The sequence below is a fragment of the Bidens hawaiensis genome, unplaced genomic scaffold (genome assembly GCF_021521415.1).
Source record: "Bidens hawaiensis isolate Kalapana, Puna unplaced genomic scaffold, B.hawaiensis_p1.1 tig00005142_1, whole genome shotgun sequence".
Taxonomy (NCBI): domain Eukaryota; kingdom Viridiplantae; phylum Streptophyta; class Magnoliopsida; order Asterales; family Asteraceae; genus Bidens; species Bidens hawaiensis.
The window spans coordinates 436,485-462,603 of record NW_027491327.1 but is presented as its reverse complement, the minus strand read 5'-3'; the positions used below and the strand labels follow the sequence as shown (position 1 = coordinate 462,603).

Below are 26,119 nucleotides of genomic sequence, written 5' to 3'. Positions count from 1 at the left end.
TTATAAAAATGGAAAGAAATATAGTTTTGGTAGATGGAAAGTACGGTTTTTTAAGAGAATAAGAGAGAATTTGGTGAATTTTAATTAAAATGGAATGTGTGGATTGGTATTTATATGTTAAACAAAAAAAAACCTTTTTTTTTAAAAACCACCCCAACGGTTATACTCCCCACGCGGACTGCCCCGCGCCGGCCAACCGCGCCCCATCCGCGCCAAGGTGGTAGCGGTGTTCGCGAGCCAGGTGGCCACGCCGGGCCTCCGCGCCCCCATCACGAGACCATTACCCTTAGCCTTATAAGTTGAAGAGCCTTGCACTCCATATGTCACGGGTTCAAATTCCAATTGATCTCTTCGATTTTAATAAAGACCCCACGATGTGTTTCGATCCTTTAACCAAGATTCCAATCGATTGGTTCAACTTTGTCCACTTTGTTGTTCGTCTGGATTTATGTGAAATCAACATGTTTGATTTTAACTAGTTTTAATGAAGACCCCACAATTTGTTTTAATCCTTTAACAAAGATTCCAATTGATTGGTCCAACTTAAATCGATCCGTTTGATTTTAACTAGTTGTTCACCGCTCTTCGTCTTTATCATCTCCAATTTGAATCACGCCCATGTCTTCATCAGTCGAACCTTCTTTTTTAATAAAAAATGTCTTAAGAAAGCGGTTGTCAGCTAAGTAGAGATACTGATACTTATTCATAAATTTAAATAATAGTTTGAATTCTTAATTATAACTCACATGGTTATTATCTGTAACACCCACAAAATTTTGGTACAAATTTGACAAATTTATAAAGTTAAAAGACTAATTATTCATGAGATAAGTAATGAGAAATATTTGGTAAATAAAAAAAAGCATTTTTATGCTAAGGAAATAAGTAAGGAAAACTCCATCCCACATGGAAAGTGAGAAAGAAATGAAATCACGTTATAAGGAAGGAATTGTCCATGGAAATGTTCTTGTATGGCTAACCACTCTTACTAGTCCTAGCGGAGGGTGCAAAACACCCGATGCGCACGGGCTCGGGTGAAGGGCGATGGGCGCAATGTGGCGCTTTGATGGCGCACTTTGCACTTCGCACGCTCACATCGCCACATAAGGGCCGCTTTAGTATTTTTGAGCTATGATCAAGATGTGACAAGCTACCAAAAGATCAGGGACTAAAAATGAAAAGTTTTGAAATTTTGTGACGTGTCAGACCGGGGCGACACATGGCAAGCCTATGATGACTCACCTAGGCTAGTGCACCTTCGCGATACGCGAAGATGCACGGATTCAGGCTATAAATAGGTAGCCATGAGATGAAGCTCCCATCACATCGCACTCACATTACCTCGGTTTTCGTGCCATAGCCTCGACAATTCCGACGCGCTAGCTGTCTAGAAGTACGTGCAAGTAGGAGTGCTACCCACGCAAAGTTTAAGTATTTCATAAGACAAGTCATACAAGGTAGGAGTTTTGCCCAATTATTTTATTATATATGGCTTAGACCTATAAGACCCTGAATCCCGGGAATCCTACAGTTGGTAATCACATCTACAATTTCACAAAAATTTAAAATCAAACCATTTCGTCTTATTAAGATTCGGTTCAGAGTGATAAACAACGGAAAATCACAAGTACTAAAACCAAGTTTCCAAAACCATAATTTAAATGTTTAAAGTAATAAATAAAAAGAAAACAGTTTGCGTATTAATCTCCGACTAGTATGCCTTCAACCGTCCAAGGAGCATCCAGCACGTCCAAGCGGTAGCATCCACTTCTTAACCTGAAAGTCAATTTAACATATACACAAAGTCAGCTTGAGCTGAGTGAATTCAAGTTTTAAATAAATAATATCAGTAATGAAAATTATGATAGTCATGCCAAAACTTTAAAAATAAAAAGAGTACATTCATTAAGTCATCATTACCGAAGACTAAACATTCTCATACACAAAATATACATATGTATGTATGTACATATATGTACATATACATATATAAACATCCTTTAAGTACATCCCTATATATATAACAATATATATATATATATAACACCCACGTATTAATAGACATTTAAATAAATGATCCCAAGGGTTTAAATATATAAACGGGATTACAAAACATTCCAAGAGTCTAAAATATAATACGGGATACGAACAGTTAGGCCATCATCAACACTAAGTATTCGTACTTAGACATCTATGTACATCCATATATTTATAACAAAAGTCTTAATAATCATTCCAACGGTTTTAAAACTGTAAACGGAAATACATCAGTTAGGTCATCACATTTAATAAATAATCATCCTTACGTATGAACATCTCTATACGTGCATTCCTATATATATATATATATATATATATATAACATTCAATAATAACATTCAGGGCTGAGAAAACATACAACCCCAACACGTAACATTCGATGATAATCATGCCACACGAGCCTCCCCCCTCACGGGCTTTTCAGGGCCCGCCACAGGATTTAAGAACCTGGGTCGTATAGTTTGGCCCGGCCAAGATCACCATTCAATAATAACATTCAGGGCCGAGAAAACGTACAACCCAAACACATAACATTCCGATGATAATAATGCCACACGAGCCTCCCCCCTCACGGGCTTTTCAGGGCCCGCCACAGGATTTAAGAACCTGAGTCGTATAGTTTGGCCCGGCCAAGATCACCATCCATCCGTAACGTAACACGAGCCTCTTCACCCCGGGTCATCCCCAAGTAATATATTTGACTAGGTCGCGGTTTAACATACCAAACACGTGATACGGGCCTCCTCACCCCGGGTCTTCCCCAAGTAATATATTTGACCCGATCACGGTTTATAGAATGGCGGGCCTCCTCACCCCGGGTCTTCCCAGAGTAATATATTTGACCCAGCCGCGTCATAAACATGCAACACGGGCCTCCTCACCCCAGGTCTTCCCCGAGTAATATATTTGACCCGGTCACAGTTTACCAACACATACACATTCACATACACACATACACATTCATCTAATTCAAATATCCAACCAACATTATCATCGCATACAATCCATAAATAATGGATAATCTAGGCATTCAATACTAGGCCTAATAGTAACCTCGAGCTTAGAGCACAAGCAATATGTATAACCTTAAGGAATATATGACCATAAACGAGTCTAAAATATCCTAAGGCATAGAATATAATCCACTCATAGTTTTATAAATGCACAAATACAAATAAGGCTATGTAATACCATCCGAATAGTTGTAACGAGTAAAATCGTGTAAAATTGTATTACGATGTGTATGCTAGCCCAAAACGTAAAAAGATTTAAAAGGGGCATCATGAACTCACGTGACACAAGACGCGGATTCACCACGAGCTAGAGAATCCTTATGAAATCCCAAAACTCAAACACCTGTCTGTTTACATTCAATCAATACTAATGACATCAAGATGACTCGTTTATCCTACGAGACGTTCTAACATGGTTCGAGTTACCTAAACCCTCGACCTCATAAAACTAAATCACAACAGCCCCCGGGGCCTCACATTCACCAGAATGACCCTTAGGTACTCCCGGGAATAAAGAACTCCCAAATTACCCCCGGAAGCACTAGGTGACACTAACACGCGCCCTTAAAAGTCGTTTAGGCCGTTAACATCCAACTCAGCCCCGTGTGGACCCGTTACGATAAAATCACAGCCAATAAGTCCACACGACGCTACATGAGTCAAATGGGTCGGTAACCCGCAAGTGCAATGCACCAACTATTCAATAAACGCAAATGCGCGTTGTACCGACCCGTTTGAGTAACCGACAACCAATTCAGCCCCATTAACTTAAGAAAATAGCTTTTTCACAGCCCTTAATTCATACCAAGGCTACACAATCCGAATTGGTTGTTAATTCCCTCAAACAACACGCTAGACACCACAATCAACAAACTAGACAACCGAAATCTTAGTTTTCAATTTATCGACAATTGATCAATCAAGCGGGCTTCATAGCTCACGATACTAAAGTGTAACATTCGTCAATTTCGGGTCTTGTTTGTATTCGTTTTTGTATTTGTTTATTATGTAAACCGACCCGATTTGTAAACCGAAGCTTATGTTATAATCAAAATGATAGTATGTTACAATATTGTTTCACACTTGTTGGGTCTTGAAAACATCCTATTTTTATTTATTTATTATTTATTTATTTATTTATTTTTTTGTTGTTTTGTGTTTTTATCTTGATCCATTTTGCATGAAAACTCTTGTGTCTCACACCCATATTTGACCACCAACATTACCCTATATATACACCACCTTTCCTCTTCATTTTCCCTTGCTACAACTCCACAAAAAAAAAACTCTCTCAAACATCAAAGATTCAAGGTTATCTTCTTAAGTGTTCTTGAAGGATTTTGGTGTTTCATCTTAATTAGTTTATGTAGCCTTATTAATACTTGTTTATGGTTGTGCAACATATATATAATATACACCCCTTGTTTACCTTTGGTAGTTACTTCTCCGATTCCGGTCGGTGAGGTTTCGGACCCCAAAAGGCAAGGCTTCATGGAGGACTTCGTGTCCTTGATATATATACATCTATATAACTTGTTCATACATATTAATCTTGCTTATTTTAGTTTGTTGGTCATGTTTATAAGTTCCATGGTCATGGGTTTTTAAAAGTCTATGCTTCGGTTTAACCGTAAATAGCTCTAAACCGTAAACCGAACTTTGTTACTAGTTTTGTTTGTTTAAACATACTTAGTGTTAGATCTAAGTTTCTAAAATCATTTTTACAAATTCTATGGTTATGGGTTTGTAGAATCTTACCTCGGTCTTAACCCGAAACACGATCCGAACCGAAAACCGAACTTTTGTTTAAAGACTTTATTGTTAACTTTTGGTATTTTTTATTTGTACATTATTACACAAGTTCTTTAGTATTTGGACATGTGGAAACCATCTATGAACTTGTTGTGAGATGGAAACCGAACCAAACCGATTCTTGCTCGCTTAAGACACACAAGTGTGTTTTTTTAGCCATCAAGACTTGTATATTTCTTTAAAAATAGTTACAAATTGATTTTTAAATATTTTCTTAAGTACTTTGAAATGTTGGATCCAACTTGATCTCATAACAAAGTTTGGACCGACAAAACCGAACACTCGCTTAACGTGCGTTGTTAGTTCTAAAACAATGGAACTACATACTTGGTTAAGTCTTATTAAATTTTATTGAGTTATCTCATAACATTCAATATTTTGGAAAGTTAACTTTGGGTTTGACCAATTATCAAGACCCGAACCGACAACCCGAACACTCGATAAAAAAAACCCGTTTTAGTATCTTTATTCCAAAGGGATTTGCATTCTTGCATTTTACCCACCTTATTACTTAACATAGGTTGAGTAAATATTAAGGTTAGATACTTTAACCCGGTTTCGAGCAAACTTACATTTTTAAAGGGTTATTATTATAAATTCTTAAATAGTCACATTTTAAACCTTGAACTTTAATTATTTACATTTCTCAACATTTATTTTGTTTAAAGACCTTCAAGACAACCTTTCTAAATTCAAGACTTCTTTTTTTTTAGGCATTGTGCGTTAAACTCGTTGTTCCGACAAATTTCCAAATTATCATCTTTCAAGTTTACCACTTGAAGGTGAGTACTTCATACCCCATTTTCCATCTTTTATTTTGGGGGTGACATTTCATACTTATTCAACAATGTGTCATATATGGACTGTTATCCATATGTAAAAGAGTTATGGAAATAATTGCATGAGGGTTGGTTCAAATCATCTAAAACGTTTTGATACAAGGTAGGACTAAATACTTAGGCTAAAATACACATGTGTCTGGATCCTTACATATATAACTGTAGTGGGCACACTACAGACATACTGACCATGAGGCAAGTGACTGTCTCTATGGGTGTATGTTTAGTTCCGATGAGATGGGATTGAGACCCACTGAGTCGTTGAACGCTATTGGTGTTGTGTCATAACGAATTGTGAAAAACTTTTTGAGTCAGCGTGTTCACCAGCATATAGCTGACGTATTTTGAAACTGTTTTCAGGTAACCAGGAGTAAGGAATAGTGATATGCCAAGTGGAGATAGAAGAACACTAGGCATAGTATACAGCTGGTGGCTCAGCTAACTTTGTAATGAAGCATATACATTAAACTTGTTTTTTTTAAACAAGTAATTTTGTAAACAAACAAGGGTGTTTAATTCCCTTTTGTTATGAAAGTAAATATTTTAAAATAACATTTTCCGCTGCAAACTTTGATAAATTGACAGAAGTGGTATCAACTTTGAGTCACACGTCTAGACCCGAAGTCGGGGTGTGACATTATCGATCTCCATAAAAGGTAAAAAGGGTATATTTTGGAGAGATGAAATAACATGGTACCAAACATAACCAAACTTTGAAGTGACATTTCGATTTTCAAAACTTGGAAAAATAATTTACAAGCCAGACAATTATTTCGAATAGCATTAAAAGTTCACGTTTTAAACATTTGATAAATAATTGAAACGTCTATATTCTAGTAAATTAAAATGATTAGATATTTTACTATTTGTCATGATAAACGAATAGTATAAATAAAAGAGGATAAAGGCAAGGATAAATGAATAGAATCAAAGACTATGGTCGCCTTTTCGGTGGCACGTTTTTGCGTTTATAACATGTTTTTTAATTTTATTTTTGTTAACGGACTCTTAATCATTTTAATAGTTTTCTACATATTATCGTACTTTGAAGAGGTATGCACCCGCCTTAACATCGAGCGGGGCGGGTCAACCCACAAGATATAGACAAGAGGCTTGAAATCAGGATGTCATGAAGACACAAAGCCAAAACCTATGCGCGTGGCGCATATCACATATGCTCACGCATATCACATATGTTCACGTCACATATGCTCACGCATCATATATGCTCACGCATATCACATCTGCGCGTGGCGCATTTGCGCGTGGCGCATATCACATATGCTCACGCATATTACATATGCTTGTGCATATCACATCTGCGCATGAAACATCTGCGCGTGAGAATAAAGAGAAGACCTCGCGCATCCCCAGGATAGGCGCATATCACACATGCACATAATCAACCACGTCCTTATCCAAGTCAGGATAAGGACAACCATGATTGTGCTCATCAGACAACCTTCCAGAAGGTATCCTTTAAGGAATAAAGAATATGCTGATGTTGACAGCTGCCAATGAAGGGTGGACAACTCAGCAAAGCCCATGTGTTACCACGTGATTGCACATGGGTCAGGTGAAATACCTTGGTCAGAGAATATTCAATGAAAAAGCACCAGGTGTCCTAAGGACACGTGGCGCGAAGCAATAGGAGGAGGCCAAAAAGGCCCTAATTGGGTCTGAGCCCAATCATTGGAAACCCTAATACTATAAATACCACACCACCTCCACAAGGGGAGGTAAGCAAGAAAATATATTCTAAGTCCTTACTCACTTTCAGATTATTATCTTCTCCTACAATATCTTATTCTCACACCGGAGGGTTACCCCAAAGAGGACCCCTCTGTCCCTTTCTGAGGGGTAAGTTCACGGTGCTGCTCGTTTTGTTGGTGGAAGAACTCATATTCCGGAAAACCATCGGTGATATAGCACACTCATACCTGAGGAAAGTTGATCGTATACTAGTAAGTCGATCCACGTTTCTTCATACTTTATGTTCTGTTCTCCATTATTCCACGACAGATATAAATATTATATTATTATTATTAAAAAAAATAACACTTATATCAAAACACGCATCCAACGTAAAATATACAATCAAGAGACACATAAACACGCGTTTAATAGGACCTACGTATGACTCCAACATAAGTATACATAAGTTAATAATAAATAAATTGTTATATAACAAAATATGTATTAGGGGCTTTTCATATATCGTAGACAAACCAGATGCATTGAGTTAGAGATAGAGCCATATGTTATATTTGGCTTTTTTTTTTTGCGGGGGGTCGTATCCAACAAGTGTATGCCATTAAAAAGAGGAGAACCACACTTTTCTATGATTGAACTTCGGTAAGGAGATGTAAGTGTTTTGACTTCTTTAGGAGAAACATGCCAAACTAATGACCAAAAAAAAAAAAAAAAAAACAGAGAGACATTTTCATTTAGAATAGTGTGCGGACTTCAATTCAATTAAGCTCAATCTAGTTTAAGATTTTAGTAAGATTAGATAGAGTATATTGAAATTCTAATTTTAGAATAAACCATTTAGCTTTTAGAACATATATCAATATACTTGTAAACTTTAGTTTGTACATTGAAATCACATGTAAACTTTAGCCTGCCATCAACTAGCTAGCGGCCAAATTTCAACCATTGTAGAAAAGTTTCTTTAGTTTTTCCTTCTACAAATTATTTTACAAACTTTAATCATTTGTTATAATCCTAAATTCCTTGTAAATACAAAAAGTGAATACGTTGTTAAGGATTGAAGTTGCTTTATCACAAGGGCAATGTGGTGAGCATATTTTTTGCATTTGATACTTTGCACTTTGCCACAAAAGTTCATATCACGATGACCCTTCAAAAATATCCACTATATTTTCACAGCCTTAAAAAAGAAAAAATCAACTTTTACTGCAGAAACTTTTAACCATCCATATTTCTATAGTAGACTTAATCCTATGAGAAAATTACCCATTAAAATTTGGTATATTGATTTTTATTAATCTCAACTATCGTCTTTTGGTTACTGCCGGTTCCAACTAATGAATTGGCTGCTGACGGTCTGAACTTTTAACGCATTTGTTCCTAACAGTTTGCGACTAACAGAATCCTAACGCCGTTAATTGCAGGTCACCGGAAAAACGGTTTTGGCCGGAAAACTCGCATTTTCCCCGAAAACTCAACAATTTCATCCCAAACATCTTGGTAACTTTGTATCGAACCTTTATAAACCTTTTTTTAGTAAAAGCCGGTCGTCGGAACCCAAGAACCAACGTCAGAACGGTTGATGGTGCTCAAGTGGTGGTGGTTGGTTGATGGTGAGTCAATTGGTGGTGGTGGTGGCGGTGTTCAGGTGTTGTTTTCCGGCAAAAATGTGACTTTTCCGTGCAAAAACGTTTTTCTGGCGACCTGCAACTAACGACTTTAGGATTCTGTTAGTTGCGGACCGTTAGGAACAAATACGTTAAAAGTTAAGACCGTAAGCAGCCAATTTATTAGTTGGGACCGATAATAACCAAAAGACGATAGTTGAGATTAACAAAAACCAATATACCTTAAAATTTTAACAAGGATTATATAGATATGATAAAACACAGTTACTTTGATTCTCTTTAGTAATATATCATAACAAAAGAACATACAAATCTAAAAACTTTAACATAGTTATTTTTCTACACTTTACCCTTGAATAAATCAGTATAAAAAACCTTAAAAAAAAACCAAAAACAACCTCACATTGATGTTTCTAAGCTGTCTTTTCACCTTGATACTTATGTAGTTATGTCTATGGATGATGTCATGACGAGTTTGTTTCTCGCGAAAACACAGAGATCAACTTCTCCTTAGTCAACTGTTCGGGTCCTTGCGACTTAACAACAAACGTATGAAACACCATGTCGTTTGTAGCAGACATCTTTGATTCAACAACATTAATCTTCGATTCTTCGAATGTTTGAATCACTTTAGAAACGGGGTGTGCATGCAACGGGGAAGTAACCCTTACGATTACTTCATCTTGACCTGTTTGAACCTCGATTTTCTCTAAACTCGGGGAGTTGTTTGGTGATTGTCTTTCGGATTCCAGTTCCTTAAGCTTTTTTTGAAGATCGGTTATGTATGTAATCGCGTCGCCTAATAACGAAGCTTTATCCATCTTCGAAATGTTGGGCACGACTGCACGCAGGGCGTAGAATCTTTGGTTAAGTTTCTCTCGTCGTTGTCTCTCGGCTTCAACATGATTCAACGCCTCTTCTCGTCCATTTGCAGGCTTTCTTCCTCGTTTTCTTGGCTGTTTTTCACCAACGTCGACAGCTAACGTTTCTCTTTCGTTTCTCACTGGGGACTCGTCGGAAACCTTGGACTCCGTGCTGCCCGGCCCGGATGTAATGCTGGTGAAATCAATCTCCTTCTGACGATTGTTGAACTGAGACCAATTTGAAAACTGGACCCGTGAGTCGTCGGGTTTTCTAACTGCAAGCTTTTCACGAAACTGTGGTTGGTATGTATTCAAACTAAGATCTTGCCCGAAAACCTTGGAAACCGCGATTGGTTTATCCGAGTTCCCATTATTGTGAACAGGAACTGATGCAGGCATCGAAGAAGTAATCCGATTACACGTAAATGAAGATCTGATTGACTGCAAAAGTTTGGTATTTTCGGGTATCGACCGAATGGACCCAACCTCAATCACACCACCATCAACCGGAACCAAAACAATGGTCTGAATACCCGCAGACTTAGCTAAATGAGACCGAAAACAATAATCTGCTGTCGAATTCAGCGCATTATCGATCCAAAAATAGCGGTTGGATGAAAAACAACCGCCCGGACCGCCATCGCCTTTCCGAAAACAAAAATACATAGAGATCAAAAAGAACACTTCAGTATCAGTAACCCTATCCAACCCGAACGCATAATTATCTTCATCCAATCCACCAAACAAAATATGAATTTTCTGAAGCACCCGCTTTCTAATTCTTTGTAGGCTCTCATCTTCCGACCGCATATTCAAAATTCGGCAAATTTCAAATTCTTCATCTTCTTTAGGCTCTCTACAACTCCCATCCCCCCACCCAAGAACCAAATCCCCTGTTTTTGACTTTGAAATTTGCCAAAAGATTGCGAAATTCCAGCTGAAATTATTGTAATTCGGGCTGTCAACGAGATCCGAGAGCTTCTGCTGCAGATTCTCGTCGTTAATTAACGAAGTCGAGATGCATTCATTATGAATTGAGGTTGAAATCAAGTAATTAAATGCTCTGTTCCCAAGAACAGAGGCAACAATGGCTTTATCTTCTTCATTCCAACTCTCACCTTCCATATTCACCTCTGTTTTCATATTATCTTCACCAAATCTAAAAACCCACAAAATATATTCAAATTAAACACAAAATTCACAAGCTTTAGCTACCAATTTAACCTAAAAACAGAGTAATATTCCAAAATTGACCAATTTCCTCACCAATTCATCAAATTTTAATGATTTTTCACATAATTAAAACCAAATAAATATCAAATTCAGATAAAATGAACTCTAATTCAGTAAAAATAGCTAACTTAAAAAAAGCCCCAAAACATACTAAAGATTACAAGTACAAATTCAAGAAACGGAGCAATTTAGCCTAAAAACAGAGGAATATTCCAAAATTGACCAATTTAACCTCCAATTTAATCAAATTGAAATGATTTTTCACATACCCAAATCCTAATAATCTTCAATTCAGATGCTTTTTAATTAATAGCTAACAAAGCATAGGAAAGATTACAAGTACAAAAATCAAGAAACAGAGCAATTGAAAACACACCTGACATAAAATAGTTGTTGTAATTGTTGCAAAGCTCTGAATATTTTAGAGAGAGGAGGCAAAGGGTTGGCTGGTCCTGTATCTATATACTGCACGGCAAGGGTTTCAATAAAGTTAACCATGGTTAGGTTTAAACATCATTTGGCATGTTTTCTACCTTTTTTTTTATTAAATATTTTTTTGAGAAAAAGAAACACTTATATTAATATTTCCTTTTAACAATTAATATTTTACTTTAAAATCAGTCTAAATCTTTCGGGAGTTGAATCCTCGACCTCTAGATATCATTAAATCTTTCAGGATTTGAATTCTCGATCTCTAGATATCATTGGGTCAAATGCTTCTTTGGTAAAGAAATGTTATGCGTTATTATATTTATTACGAAATTTAATTACCTTTTAAAATATAAATACTAACTAATTTTTGTAATTATAATTTTACTAGCGTTAGAACCCATATGATGCATGAGATGCTTAAAAGATATACAATTATGTTATAGAAATTAAATGATTAAATTTAAAAAAAAAGTTATATTTTATCCAATTAAATAGTTTTATAATTTCACATTTTATTTTCTAATGGAATATTCATACTAATACGATTCTCACGCAATTTCTTTATAATTATGAAAAAGATGTACCTAGTGATTTTATAAGTTATAATTATATATTATATATATATTTTTAATGAAATAACGAATTCTAACAAAATACAATTGGATGTTTCATTATGAATGACAAAACATAACATCATATATAAAATTAACATGAATTACGTACGCTTCTGTATTACAGTTTCGGAAAAGATGGATGAAATCCTTGGCGGTTGAACGAATACTTGATAGTAAAATTGTTATTCATTCATAATTTATTTTTTTTCTTTATCATCTTAGTCGTATAAATATCGTTCATTTAATTTTAACACATTTATCTCCTACACTCAAAAACGTATACTAGTTAACTTAATAAAAAAAAATAGATTTGATTGCATTACACATATAAATATTTTGATTATATTGACAAAAATACTCGCATGTTTTTAATCCTTATAATTTAGGTAATTATTTATTTTATTAAAGGACGTATTGATATGTTTTGATTATACTAATATAAATATGCTTTCATTAAAAAATAGTTTAATAGTTTAAGCGGGAAATTTGGGCTAATGATGAACCGTCAAGTGACATGTGTTCCCAGTTATTTTCTTTTTTTTTAAATAGATAGATAGATGCATTGTGTTAATGGGTTTACTTAAAATAAATTATTGAAATATGTGACTAAAGTTGTTGTTTTTATTGTATGTGTAAAGTAATTTCAATATGTAAGGCGTTTAGCCAAATAGTATCCGGATGAGTAATAGGCTTGAAGGTCGTGAAATTAAACCTGCGGTAGGCGGGTTAGGTATACATAGGATTAGAATATTGGCTGTTTAAAAATGTTGATGATATTAATTGTTTAGTTTTTGATTAAATTAATTAAATTATTTGAGTCATGGCAGAAATATTATGACTGTTTGTTTAACAAGAATGAAAAGCATGTCGTTGAGAATATTGTCTGTTCTGAATTGTTTTATTGGCATCAATTATTTGGATTAAAGTCATGTAACATGCAACTTGTGCTTTTCTCATGCCAAAATAGTGATTAGTACCATTAATAAATTAAGAGTTCTTTATTATATCTATTTATTAAATTATATTCCTTCCACCATACTTATTTTATACATAAATTATTTCGAAGTGACATTGGAATTCTATTTCATGAAATAATCAAAGTTCGTAAATTAGTTGTGCAACATAAAAGTATTCACGAGCTCTTAAAGCTCATTATTTTTTTATTGAATAGGAAGAAACATGTGCATAAAAATGGGTGATGCCCATATACATGGCATTTTACTCTATAAAGATTAAATCAAAAGAAGTTGACAAGTGGTCCCGAGTATGCTTAATACCTAGGATTAATCAAATTCTTTTTCAACCAATTGTAATAACTTGATGTTACTTGAGAGTTGAGATAATAAGAGATTATGGAACATGTGATGCTTAATTTAAAAACTAAATTATTTTGATGACATTCATGGCATTTTTAATAAATTTATTTTGATGTTAATTTGTTGAGTTTAAGAAAGGTATAAAGGACAGTTAAATGGTAATAGGCCCTCTTAATTGAGTGGAATCTAAAAAGAGGAGATACCTTGGTCCCATAATGATATTCCTGTTTACCATCTTTTAAGACTAGTTTGTAGGGGTGTTTATAGATCGGTTTGGAACGGTTTTGGGATAAACCCATAATCATAACCGATTTGGCGGTTAATGTAGAACCATAACCATAATCAATTGGTTATGACGGTTTTGGTTAATCAGTTTTGATATTTATAAAGAGACGGTTATGGGTCGGTTAACTGTGACCAAACAATGTAATTGAGCCTGAAAGTTTTGGCTTGCGTTTTTCCATTTAACCTTTTTATAATATATATACTAGAATACTACAAAATGAAAATAAAATTAGAGACTTGGTGACTTCAAACAAAAGACAATAACTTAAATTGCTGTAAAAGTGAAATAACAATTTACTAATAAAAAAATATATAACATAATGAAATTGGTATTGTATTAGACATGTAAATAGTACGTCCTTCACAAAAAAAATTAAACATGCAAATAATCAGAACAATGAGTTTCATCATACCGACTACCGAAATATATTATAATTAGATAATCTCTTTAATATACCAATAAACAATCTTTTTAGTGTCCTTGGATGACGGATTGTGATTATGGAATTGGAATATATCGATAATTGAATGTGATTCTAAAGATTGATAAGGTAATAAAAAACCTCAAAGCTACAATGTTAATTATTTCTCCGGACATGCACATATTTTCGGCTAAACAAATGGGCTGGTCATAATGGGCCGGTTCGATTATGGCGGTTAGGAAATTATTTATAACCAAAATCGACCCGAATTTGACGGTTTTCATAAAAACTATAAACCGACCCATCGGTTTTAAGTTCGGTTCGGCTATATTGGTTAGGTATTATCGATTAACGCGGTTATGGATCATTTAATTCGGTTTTATGCACACCCTACTAGTTTGTATTCCCATATGTCATCTTATACTTTTGACTTTACAAATCAATTCAATGGTAATGCATGACTTTTCTTATGACAGTTAGACTCTTTGCTATGGGCGGTTTGAGGGGCGGCTTAGGGGTAGGGGGAACACTGCCGAGGGTAGTAAAGGGCGGGCATTTGGGGGGGGGGGGGGCTAAGATGGGCGGGAAAGGGACTGTTGGTGGGCCCTTTCCCATTCCAACGGTAATATTATCGTTTAAATTTAAAAAAATTACCAATTTAAACAAACAATCTTATTTTTATTCAACACTCCATTTTATCTTTAAAATACTCTAAATCTCTTCAAAGTACAATCAATTTCTCAACTTTCTATAACTATGAACCCGAGCTCCAACCCAAACCCAAACCCAAAACCGATCCCAAACCCGAACCCGTGGGATCCAGCTCAATTGTGGTGGAGTAGTTTGCTTGCAAACAACAATGACCCCACTAACCATTTCTTTGCCAACCAACATGGTTATCGACCCGTAATGCTAGGGATGAGTTCTGATGGTACCGGTACCGATCTAGAAATTCCAATCCCGAAATTTTGAAATATTTGGTATCGGTACCGGTACCGAAATGTTCGGTTCGGTACCGGTATTTCATGCAAAATTCAGGAAATACCGATACCGAACCATATCGGTACAGTACCGATACCGAAAACTAAAAACTTGGTACCGATTCGGTACCGATTCGGTACCAAATCAGTACTAAATTTTGTATCAGTACCGAAAACGCTCATCCCTACGTAATGCCACCCACCATGCAACCGTTCACCATTATGTTATATCGACCGCCAATGTCATATATGTCTTCGCAAGTACCCGAAACCCAAGTACCTCAACCACAAGTAGCTCCTACCACATCAAAAGGTAAACGAAGTCATAAAAGAAACCTCAAGGTCAAATAACTAAGGACAAAGGCGAAAGATTAAAGTGGGAAACGGATGAGGAGATTGCGTTGGCACGTGCATGGATTGACTTATCCGAAGACTCAATTCAAGGTAAATTATAAAAATAATATATATATATATATATATATATATATATATATATATATATATATATCGTGTTTTATTTTATTGTTGACTAATACTAGGTTTTTATTTTTATCCAAGGTAGCGGTAAACATATCCCTGAGTTTTGGGAGAGCATACGTGTTAGGTACTTTGCTACAATGGGTTAAGGTGAAGACCGCAAAGACGATTCCGTCTACAGCAAATGAAAGGCAATGCGAAAAAAAATAACCAACTTCACCAACTGTTACAACCGCATTGCAACCAATGAGAGAAAAAGCGATATGAGCGATAGCAACGTGATGAAGTTTGCCTTGAAACAATACAAAGCCGAATATAAAGGAGATTTCAATATGTTGGAAGCTTGGAGACAATGCACGAGCTCACCAAAGTGGGCACCCGCCCCGTCATCTTCATCGTGATCGTCCAAACGGTTAAAGACAACATCTACTTCGGCTAATCAATCAACGTCTCAAGCCACGTCAGATGCTCGTTGTCAACTAAACTTAAACGAATATGATCCCGAGTTTGTTTTTAATGAACCGGATGAGTTACCTCAAAGAGATAAAGCCAAGGTGGCGGCAAGAGGTGGAGGATCTTCGTCTAGAACGACATACTCGATGAGTTCTGAAGTGAGATCGCGTTTTAACAACTTGGAGCTTAAACTATCTGAGATAGCCAAGGTTAAAAAAGACTCAAAAGATGAAAACACAAGAATGCACGAAGAAAGAAAAATGATGCATGCAGAAAAGAAACGATGCACGATGAAAGAAAAAATAAATTCAATCGAGGATGAAGATGAAACGAAGAGAACGACGACAAATATTAGTTATATTTTGGCTAATTTAAGTTGTGAGTGTTTTCATTATTTTTTTTATGTTTATTATTTTAATTTTAATTTTAGTATTATTTTATTATTATTTAGTTTTTATTCTATTGTGTTTGTTAAAAACAATATAAATAAATAAAACCTTTAAAGCCCATCGGGGCTTCGAACCATAGCGAGACAACATAGTGGAGGGGTTTTTAAGCCCCCAGTGCGCACATGGCAATGATGTGGCACTGTGGAGGGGTTTTAAAGCCCCCTCTATAGTGAACAATCTTATGGGTTTGAGCCTCGCCTAAAGCAATTTTCTCTAAGTTGAGCAACGGGTTTTCCCGGCTGCGGGCTTCCTTCTAGGTGGGTGGGTCGGGTCACCAAGGTCTGTTATTCGAACGGAAGAGTGATCTATTTTTCAGGGTGATCCCGGGTATCCGAGTCTTTACTATTAAAAAAGAGAAAGAAATACTTTTGTGTTATAATATAACAATGACTAACACATGATTAATGTTATTTCTTAAGAGCTTTTTAGAAGAGTTATAAGACAAGTAGAGAAAGATTTATATATCTTTGAAAGAGTATATATGATGGTGCATCTTTCCATTACATTAGTGTGGTATTTATACTACAAAAGGAGTAGACAAAAATTACTATTAAGAAGACAACAGGGAAAGTATATGAAAAGAATCTTGGAGGTATATGTTTTGTAGGGAGTGCCTTTGTAAAAAGATCAGCTGAATTGTTGCTAGATTGGACATATCTTATTTCAACTTGCTTATCTTTGATAAGGTTTTGAGTATATGAAAAGAATCTTGGAGGTATATGTTTTGTTCTGTCAGTTTTGATATACCCTTCTTTCATTTGTGAGACACATCCTAAATTGTCTTCATAGATTGGTGTTGGACTTGCATCTTTCTCTAGTCCACAAGAGGTTACTATGAGTTGTGTCATAGATCTTAACCAAACACACTCTCTTGAAGCTTTATGTAGTGCAATGACTTCAGCATGATTTAAGGATGTTGCAACAAGTGTTTGTTTTTTAGAGCGCCATGAAATTGCAGTTCCTCCATTCTTAAACACGTATCCAGTTTGAGATTTTGCCATATGGGGATCTAATAAATAACCTGCATCTACATAACCAACTAACCCTTCTTTTGAGTCAGTTGAATAAAATAAACCTAAATCGATAGTTCCTTTTAGATACCGAAAAATATGTTTAATGCCATTCCAATGTCTTTTAGTAGGGGATGAACTGAATCTTGCCAACAAATTTACTGCAAAAGAAATGTCAGGTCTCGTACAATTAGTAAGATATATAAGCGCTCCAATTGCACTGAGGTATGGTACTTCTGGACCAAGAACCTCCTCATTTTCTTCACAAAGGACGGAATGGATCATTATTGACATTGAGTGATCTAACAACCATTGGGGTACTTAAAGGGTTTGCCTTGTCCATATTGAAACGTTTTAAGAGCTTTTCAATATAATTCGACTGGTGGACAAGGATTTCATTATTCATATGCTCAATCTGCAAACCAAGACAATATTTGGTTTTTCCAAGGTCTTTCATTTCAAATTCTTTCTTTAAATGAATGATCGTTTCATGGATTTCATTATGCGTCCCAATTATATTTAGATCATCAACATATACGGCTATGCTCACAAATCCTGATGTTGTCTTCTTAATAAAAACACATGGACAAATAAGATTATTTGTATAGCCTTTGCTTATCAGATAATCACTCAGACGATTGTACCACATCCTTCCAGATTGTTTCAACCCATATAAAGATCTTTGTAATTTGATTGAACACATTTCTTTGGGCTTTGAGCTTAATGCTTTAGGCATTTCAAATCCTTCTGGAATTTTCATATAGATGTCACTATCAAGTGATCCATATAAGTAAGCTGTAACAATATCCATAAGACGCATTTCAAAATTTTTAGAAACTGCCAAGCTGATTAAATATCTAAACGTAATAGTATCCATAACAGGAGAATACGTTTCTTCATAGTCAATTCCTGGCATTTAAGAAAAACCATGAGCTACAAGTCTAGCTTTATATATTGTAACTTCATTTTTCTCATTACGTTTTTTCACAAAAACCCATTTATATCCTACAGACTTTATTGATTTTGGTGTTATGACAATAGGTCCAAAAACCTTTCGATTGTTTAGTGAATTTAATTCAGCTTGCATGGCATCTTTCCATTTGTTCCAATCTTGTCGATTTTGACAATCATCTACAGATTTTGCTTCAGGATCATCATTTTCCTCCATGATATCACTTGCCACAGAATAAGAAAGTACATCATCAATATTTTCCATCTCATCTTGATCCCACATTATATGTGTTTGACCATAGTTGATTAACAACTCTTTGTTAGAATCATTTATTTCTTCCTGAGGGAAAGCTATATCATTTACTTCTTCTTGAGGGAGGGTTTTGCCATTTTCTCTTTCTTTATAGTCGGTATCCTTATCCTTTTTAGAATCTTTTCTTTTTCGAGGATTTTTATCCTTTGAACCGATTGGCCTGCCACGTTTTAAACGTTTTTGGGATTCATGAGGTGTATTATCATGGTTTTGCTTTCTTGGAATCTAAACTAGAGCTGGAGCATTAGCAGCTGGTATATGAGATTTAGTGACCCTGTTTGTATCAGTATCAGGTAACTGATTTGCAATTTCTTGTAGATGTATTATCTTTTGAATCTCTGTCTCACTTTGTTTTGACCTTGGATCTAGGTGTAACAATGATGGCACACACCATGATATATCATTTTCCTGCCTTTTCATTTCTCCCCCTAATGCCGGGAATATTGCCTCATTAAAATGGCAACAGCAAAACATGTTGTAAATACATCACCTGTTAAAGGTTCAAGATATCTTATGACGGAAGATGTTTCATATCCAACATATATTCCCAACCTTCTTTGAGGACCCATTTTTGTGTGTTGTGGTGGTGCAGTAGGAACATACACAGCACACCCAAAAATTCTAAGATGGGAAATGTTTGGCTCATTGCCGGAAACAAGTTGAATGGGAGAGTATTTATGATTTGCACTTGGTCTCACACGAATTAATGATCCAGCATGCAGAATTGCGTGACCCCAAATAGAAACATGGAGTTTTGTCCTCATTATTAATGGTCTAGCTATCAGTTGTAGGCGTTTGATCAACGACTTAGCTAAACCATTTTGCGTGTGCACGTGAGCAACGGGGTGTTCAACAACAATCCCCACGGACATGCAATAATCATCGAAAGCATGCAATGTAAATTCTCCCGCATTATCGAGCCTTAATCTTTTAATGGTATAATTGGGAAAATATGCATATAATTTAATAATTTGAGCAAGAAATTTTGCAAAAGCGACAATACGAGTCGATAATAAAGAGACATAAGACCATCTGCTGGATGCGTCTATTAAGACCGTGAAGTATCTAAATGGTCCACATAGTGGATGAATTGGTCCACATATGTCACATTGAATTCTTTCAAGAAACATTGGTGACTCTTTATCAACTTTTAATGGCGAATGCCTTGTAATTAATTTCCCAAGAGAACAAGATGTACATTGAGGCATTTTTATCTATTTTGTGGATCTTTTGATCTTTCAGTTGATGCCCATGTGTATTTTCAACGATCCTTTTCATCATTGTGGATCCTGGATGGCCTAATCTGTCATGTCATAAGTTTACGATACCAGAATCACAACAGTTTTCTTTGACTGCCATATGTGCTTGAGGCACATTTATATATATATAATGCAAACCAGAATGAAGCATTGGTAGCCTTTTCAATATATGACTTCTATTTACAATATGTAAATATTTTTCATTATCAACAGTCCTCGACTGGGTATCATATCCATTATGATATATATTCTTGAAACTCAATAAATTTCTGGTTGATTTTGGAGAAAACAGAGTATTTTCTACTAAAAGCTTTGTACCATTCGGTAATTCTAAATTAGCTTTTCCCACTCCTTCTATTATGTCAGAAGGACCTGATATTGTGTTAATATTTTCCTTTGTTGGTTTTAATTCGTGAAAATATTTTGGAGATTTTAAGATAGTATGTGTAACACCACTATCCGCTATGCATAAATCAGCATCATTTGATTGATCTTTTGCTCAAATGAAATTCATTTTAATCTTCAAATATAAAGAAAAACAATATGTAACATTTCGGATTTTTCCAAACCCGTAGTCGTTTACGTTTGAACCAACCGAAACATTTTTAGACATTTATTATTATTGAAAATCAAGTGTTTATAAGTAATTAAGTTTATAATGTTCACTTTAGGCCCCTTATACTTTATATGTTGTTCAAATCTTAAACTATGCATAAAAAGTTCGTTAAATGACCTAAAACCAAACTATAGGGACTAAAGTTAACAAATAATGAAATTCTCCTCCTTTTTGCCGGATCACCACGTGGTGGGGTGGCCTAGGCCCACCACGCGGCGCCATGTGCTACCTGCACAGCTCGTTTCGTTTATTATTGATTCCTAGTTCGTTTTTGGCCTGGAATCGCTTATTTTAGGACATAATCGAGTGAATTAAGCCCCAAGAAATCCCCCAACGCTTAGATACATGTCCATATTCATTAACCCTTGTCCAAGAACGAATTTTACAGATTTTAATATTGATTTGGTCATTAAAAACATATTCGGTTTCTTAAACGAGTAGATTTACCAAATATGGTTCGTTTTTGTTTATTCTATATTAACATATCATAATTCTTTTGCCACAAAATAACTCATACCTAATATACCTTCTCCAGCTGTCCTATCCTCTGTACATCATCATTCATCTTGGTTTTTGCTTATTTGGTTGAAGACATACTCTTAGACGTTTGATTTTGCATGCGTATGGACCGTTGACTCGTTATATCTCTTTATTCTTTCACTATCTAGGTAAGTTGTAAACCGTAAAATCATTCATATACATTCTCTAGTCAATAATCTTCAATCAATTTCCGTGGTTGAAGGGTGTTGACTGGTCGATTCGTTTAAAACTCGTTAAAGGGCAAAATAGTCAACAAGTTTGACTTAACGTTTTCTCACACTTCTGGTCGGATTCAACGTTCGGTCTAGAAGAATTTTATTCTCATAACGTAATTATAAGGCTACTGACCAAAAATTGACTTCTGACTCGCTGTTTGGATTATGTCAAACCAGCTCGCTTAAATCTTAACACAAACATAACTTGAGTTCTAAACGTCCGTTTGGATTGATTCCAGCGGAAACGAGTTCGTTTTTATTTATATTATCATATCTTAAAGTCTCAGATTCTGAATTGCTTATATAGTTTGACGTGTAGTAGACGACTCGCTTATTCGTTAGCTCGCTTATTCGTATTTATATTCGTTTATCGTTAATCTAAGGTGAGTTTATCATTCCCCTATTTTACCAATTTTTCTAAATGTTTTGGGGACATATACATATCTATCGGTATTTTATACTATATATATAAATCAAACAATAGCATACGTGCAATTATGTGTGACTCAATCAAATATACTTGTTATGTGTTTACTTGCTTATGTGTATATTTAATCATTGTCGGAGAGGTCCATCGTATTCCCATGTATTGGGTGCTCATGCTATTGACCAACGCCCGATTCGCTTGAAAACGATCTTATTATTATTTGCTCATAGTTGATTTACCGGCGCTCGATTCGCTTGGCAATGGTTTAATCGACAACTTATTTGCTCATGGTTTGATTCATTTACCGCATTTATTACGTTATGCTTATTTTTATATTGACATGCATAACTAGTGATATTCTTACTCAACTTTATATTGATAAACTCCATTTTCTACGCATATGTAGGTTGCTTGAAGTGAAGTATGGATATTTAGTCAATGTAACAACTCGGGTTTTCCAAAAAACGAATTTAAATCCATAACCCGACCCGTTTTAAGTTCGGGAAATTTTAACAATAAAAAGTATCACGTTTATCTAGGAATTTATATACAATTTATATTTATTTAGTATATTTATTTAATATATAAATAACTTTGGGAAATATACGTTTTTCACCCGAAACTAAACTTTAATCTTTAATGGTTTCCACCACAGTTCTTCAAGGACTAAATTGCAAGTTTCCATATTACTTTCATAACCCATTTACCCAAATCCGTAACCTATGACCCGTATACCCAAATCCGACCCTTTTTGTTTACTTGAACCTCAATTAACGATCTAAACTTGGAATTGAATCAGGGATTTGATCTCTTTTACCATAAACGGCCTAAACAACATCAATAATTAGGAAACAAGATCAATAATTGTGTATAATCAAAATATTATGAACCGCCTTTAACCTAAACTCTGTTATATAATATAGACTTGATCTTAACGCAATTAATCTCGTCTGCACAACCCTCTTGCCATCGCGAGTCAAAGACCTATGGTTAATTTCCCTATTAAAGCCCCGTGATACCTGTTCGTTGTCCTTGGTCGCCGGCACTGTTCTTCGCGATTGGAACGGGTTAAACATCGATCTAGGTAAATTAAATATATGGTTCAGTTCATTTTGATAAGCCTTATATTAACCCTAACATTAATTGTATAAACGATTAACGGATTCACTGATTGATCATTTAGGGTTTATGATTAAAATTGGGTTTTTGGTTGTTTTTATATAAAAATCAGTCAGCAGATATGTAATAGCTGACACTCCAGCTCACATGGCTGTTGTGTGTGCTTGTGTCTGGTCTGCATTCAGGTCGCGGGTTCGAGACCCAGCAACCTCTTTTTGTTATTTTATTTTATTGCAATGGTTTAAACATGTTTTCAATAATTTATAATATATCAAAATTAATATTAGATATTAATTAAACAATATTTTCTTTAAAAACCGACATTTATAAAAGTTAAACTTTTCGTGTCAAATAATCTCGTTACTATTTTTCGTATATGTGTGTGTGTGTGTGTATATATATATGTATCTTATTATTAATAGTAAATCGATATTTTGTTATATTGAAAACCGATACTAATATTGATGTGCTCGTTGTAAGAAACGTCTTTATAGATTCGCTCATATTTATTAGATATATATTATATATGTATATATTAACATATATATATATATATGTATATATGTATGTATTATTTTTAAAAACAAAACTATAATAAGCGTACTAAACGAATTAAACGTGTTAGCTATACTTTTACCATTGGATTTCGTTAAAGATCTTAAAATATACACTTTATGATAAATATATATAATTAAACATTTATCGCTATAAAATATTTTAAATTATAATTATTTAAACTAATTGTTCGTAAATCTGATTTTATTATAAACAACGATTATTATTGTAATAGATCTCAACTTATATTTATTAAACTAAACTAATTATTTGTAAGATTCAATTATACATTTAACAATGATCTTTATTATTAAACAATAACAATAATTCGTAGTGATCAATCGTTCAATCCGTAACATACCAAACTATAAATATAACTCAAATCACATCGAAATCCTAAATTCATTATACATATTTTATCATTATAATTCACCCATCATATCATTTAATTAGGATCATTGTCGGTAATTCTCGAGGAGTGTGATTATCGTTCTTGTCATTTTCGTTTGGCTTAATCGATCAGGTGAGTTTGATCATTCCCCTTTTTATATACTGTTTTCAAACGTTTTGGGGACATATTCGTACTTACTCATATTTTCTATTCTATATATATACTCAAAATCGCAAACATAATTATTGTGTGAATATCAGTTGAATGCTATTTGCTAATTGCTATATGTTTAATTGTTTACTTGATAACGTTTCGGAGAGGTCCAACATATCCCCTTTTGTATAGGGTTCTCATTAGTATGATCATACGACCGTCTTAGTAACCGGAGCCCGATTCACTTGGCAAAGGTAAAACGACAACCTTAGTCATTGTAATCAATGCCCGATTCGCTTGGCAACGATTTCATTGACACATACGATTTGGTTATATGCATGTTTGTTATGATTCGATTGATTATTATCACATGGTTGGTTTGCGCATTTATCACTAATCATTTATCAACTATATATATATATATATATATTTATATATATATATATGCTATTATTTAATGATTCAAAATTGGTGATCATCTCACTCAACATGTGTTGTTGACAAACTTCATTTTCTACGCATATGCAGGTTGCTTAGATTGACGTATGGATATTTAGTCAAGACCATAGGTTATAATGAAGACGATCGTTAAATCATCATGTAGTTGATTGTTTTGTAATGTTAGTAAACGTGTGTGAATATTTGAATTAAATAATTAATTAGATATTGTCATTTATAATTATGATAGTATCTTCGAGTTGTGAGCAATCGGATCACGTCCCGGCATTTCCGCCTTAGGTTGGGGTGTGACAGTCAAGACCATAGGTTATAATGAAGAAAATCGTTAAATCATGTTTATAATCATTTATTTGAATTGTTTTGTAATGTTTGTAAACTTGTGTGTATACTTGAAATAAAATAATTAATTATATACTGTCACTTTTATATTACGATAGTATCTTCGAGCTGTGAGCAATCGGATCACGTCCCGGCATTTCCGCCTTAGGTTGGGGTGTGACACAATAAGTACATACATTATACATTTCTAAATTTATTACAAGAAACTTTTATTTTTGCATGAAAGGAAAAGTAATTAAACATAGGTAAGACATAAACGTGAAAGAAAATACATAATTATCATTATGATTTTACAATATCACTTTCAGGGTTCAGATTCATTGATAAAATCTGAGAAATTCAACTCAATATCGATATCATCAGTTTTGTCGATATGATTCACTTCCTTTTCCTTTCCTCTCAGAGATGTTTGATATAATTCACATAGATGTGAAGGTGTTCAACAAGTCTTTGCCCAATGATTAGTACTTCCACATTTGAAACATAAGCCTCCATCATTCTGGGACGTACCAACATCATTTTTAAACTTGTTTTGCTGGTTAGCGTGGTAATTATTAGCTCTTTGGCTACGACCACGATCGCGACTAGGGATGGCAATGAAACCCGAACCCGATGGGAAAACCCGAAACCTGAAATAAATGGACGGGTAATACCCGACCTGTTAGGGTTTGGGACGGGTTTGGGAATAGTTTTGAAGTTTTTCGCGGGTTTGGGATTTCTAATATACCCGATTACCAGATAACATAGACCCATTATTTGAGATATTTTACCTTTATAGTAACCATTTTTGTAATCGATTAATTATATTTTGTCAAAACCCCGGTAGAAACCCGACGGGTTTTAAGCCGGATATACAACGAGTATTTTGTCAAAACCCGATAGGAAACCCGAAACCCGATTGGAATGCGGGTAATTACCTGATTAAAACCCGACGGGTTTGGGATGAACTTTTATAACCGGGTATGGGTTTGGGAATACCTAAACCCGACCCAAACCCGACCCATTGCATTATTCCATTTAAATGAGTGGCTGCGACCACTAAAATGGGTTTTATTGAAATAGTTTCGGCCACGCCCACGGCCTTGTTCCCATTTACGTCCAGAATTCTTATGATCATTATTATAAGAAATATTTGCTTCTGGTATGGCTAATGATTCTATGGGACAAGCTTGATGGTTTTTCATCAATAGCTCATTATTTTTC

General features: G+C 34.8%; 1 pseudogene; it reads right to left on the bottom strand.

The window, feature by feature from the left end:
* Positions 1-9,509: 9,509 nt before the first annotated feature.
* On the bottom strand, positions 9,510-11,100 carry LOC143628949 (transcription factor MTB1 pseudogene; annotated as a pseudogene).
* Positions 11,101-26,119: the final 15,019 nt, after the last annotated feature.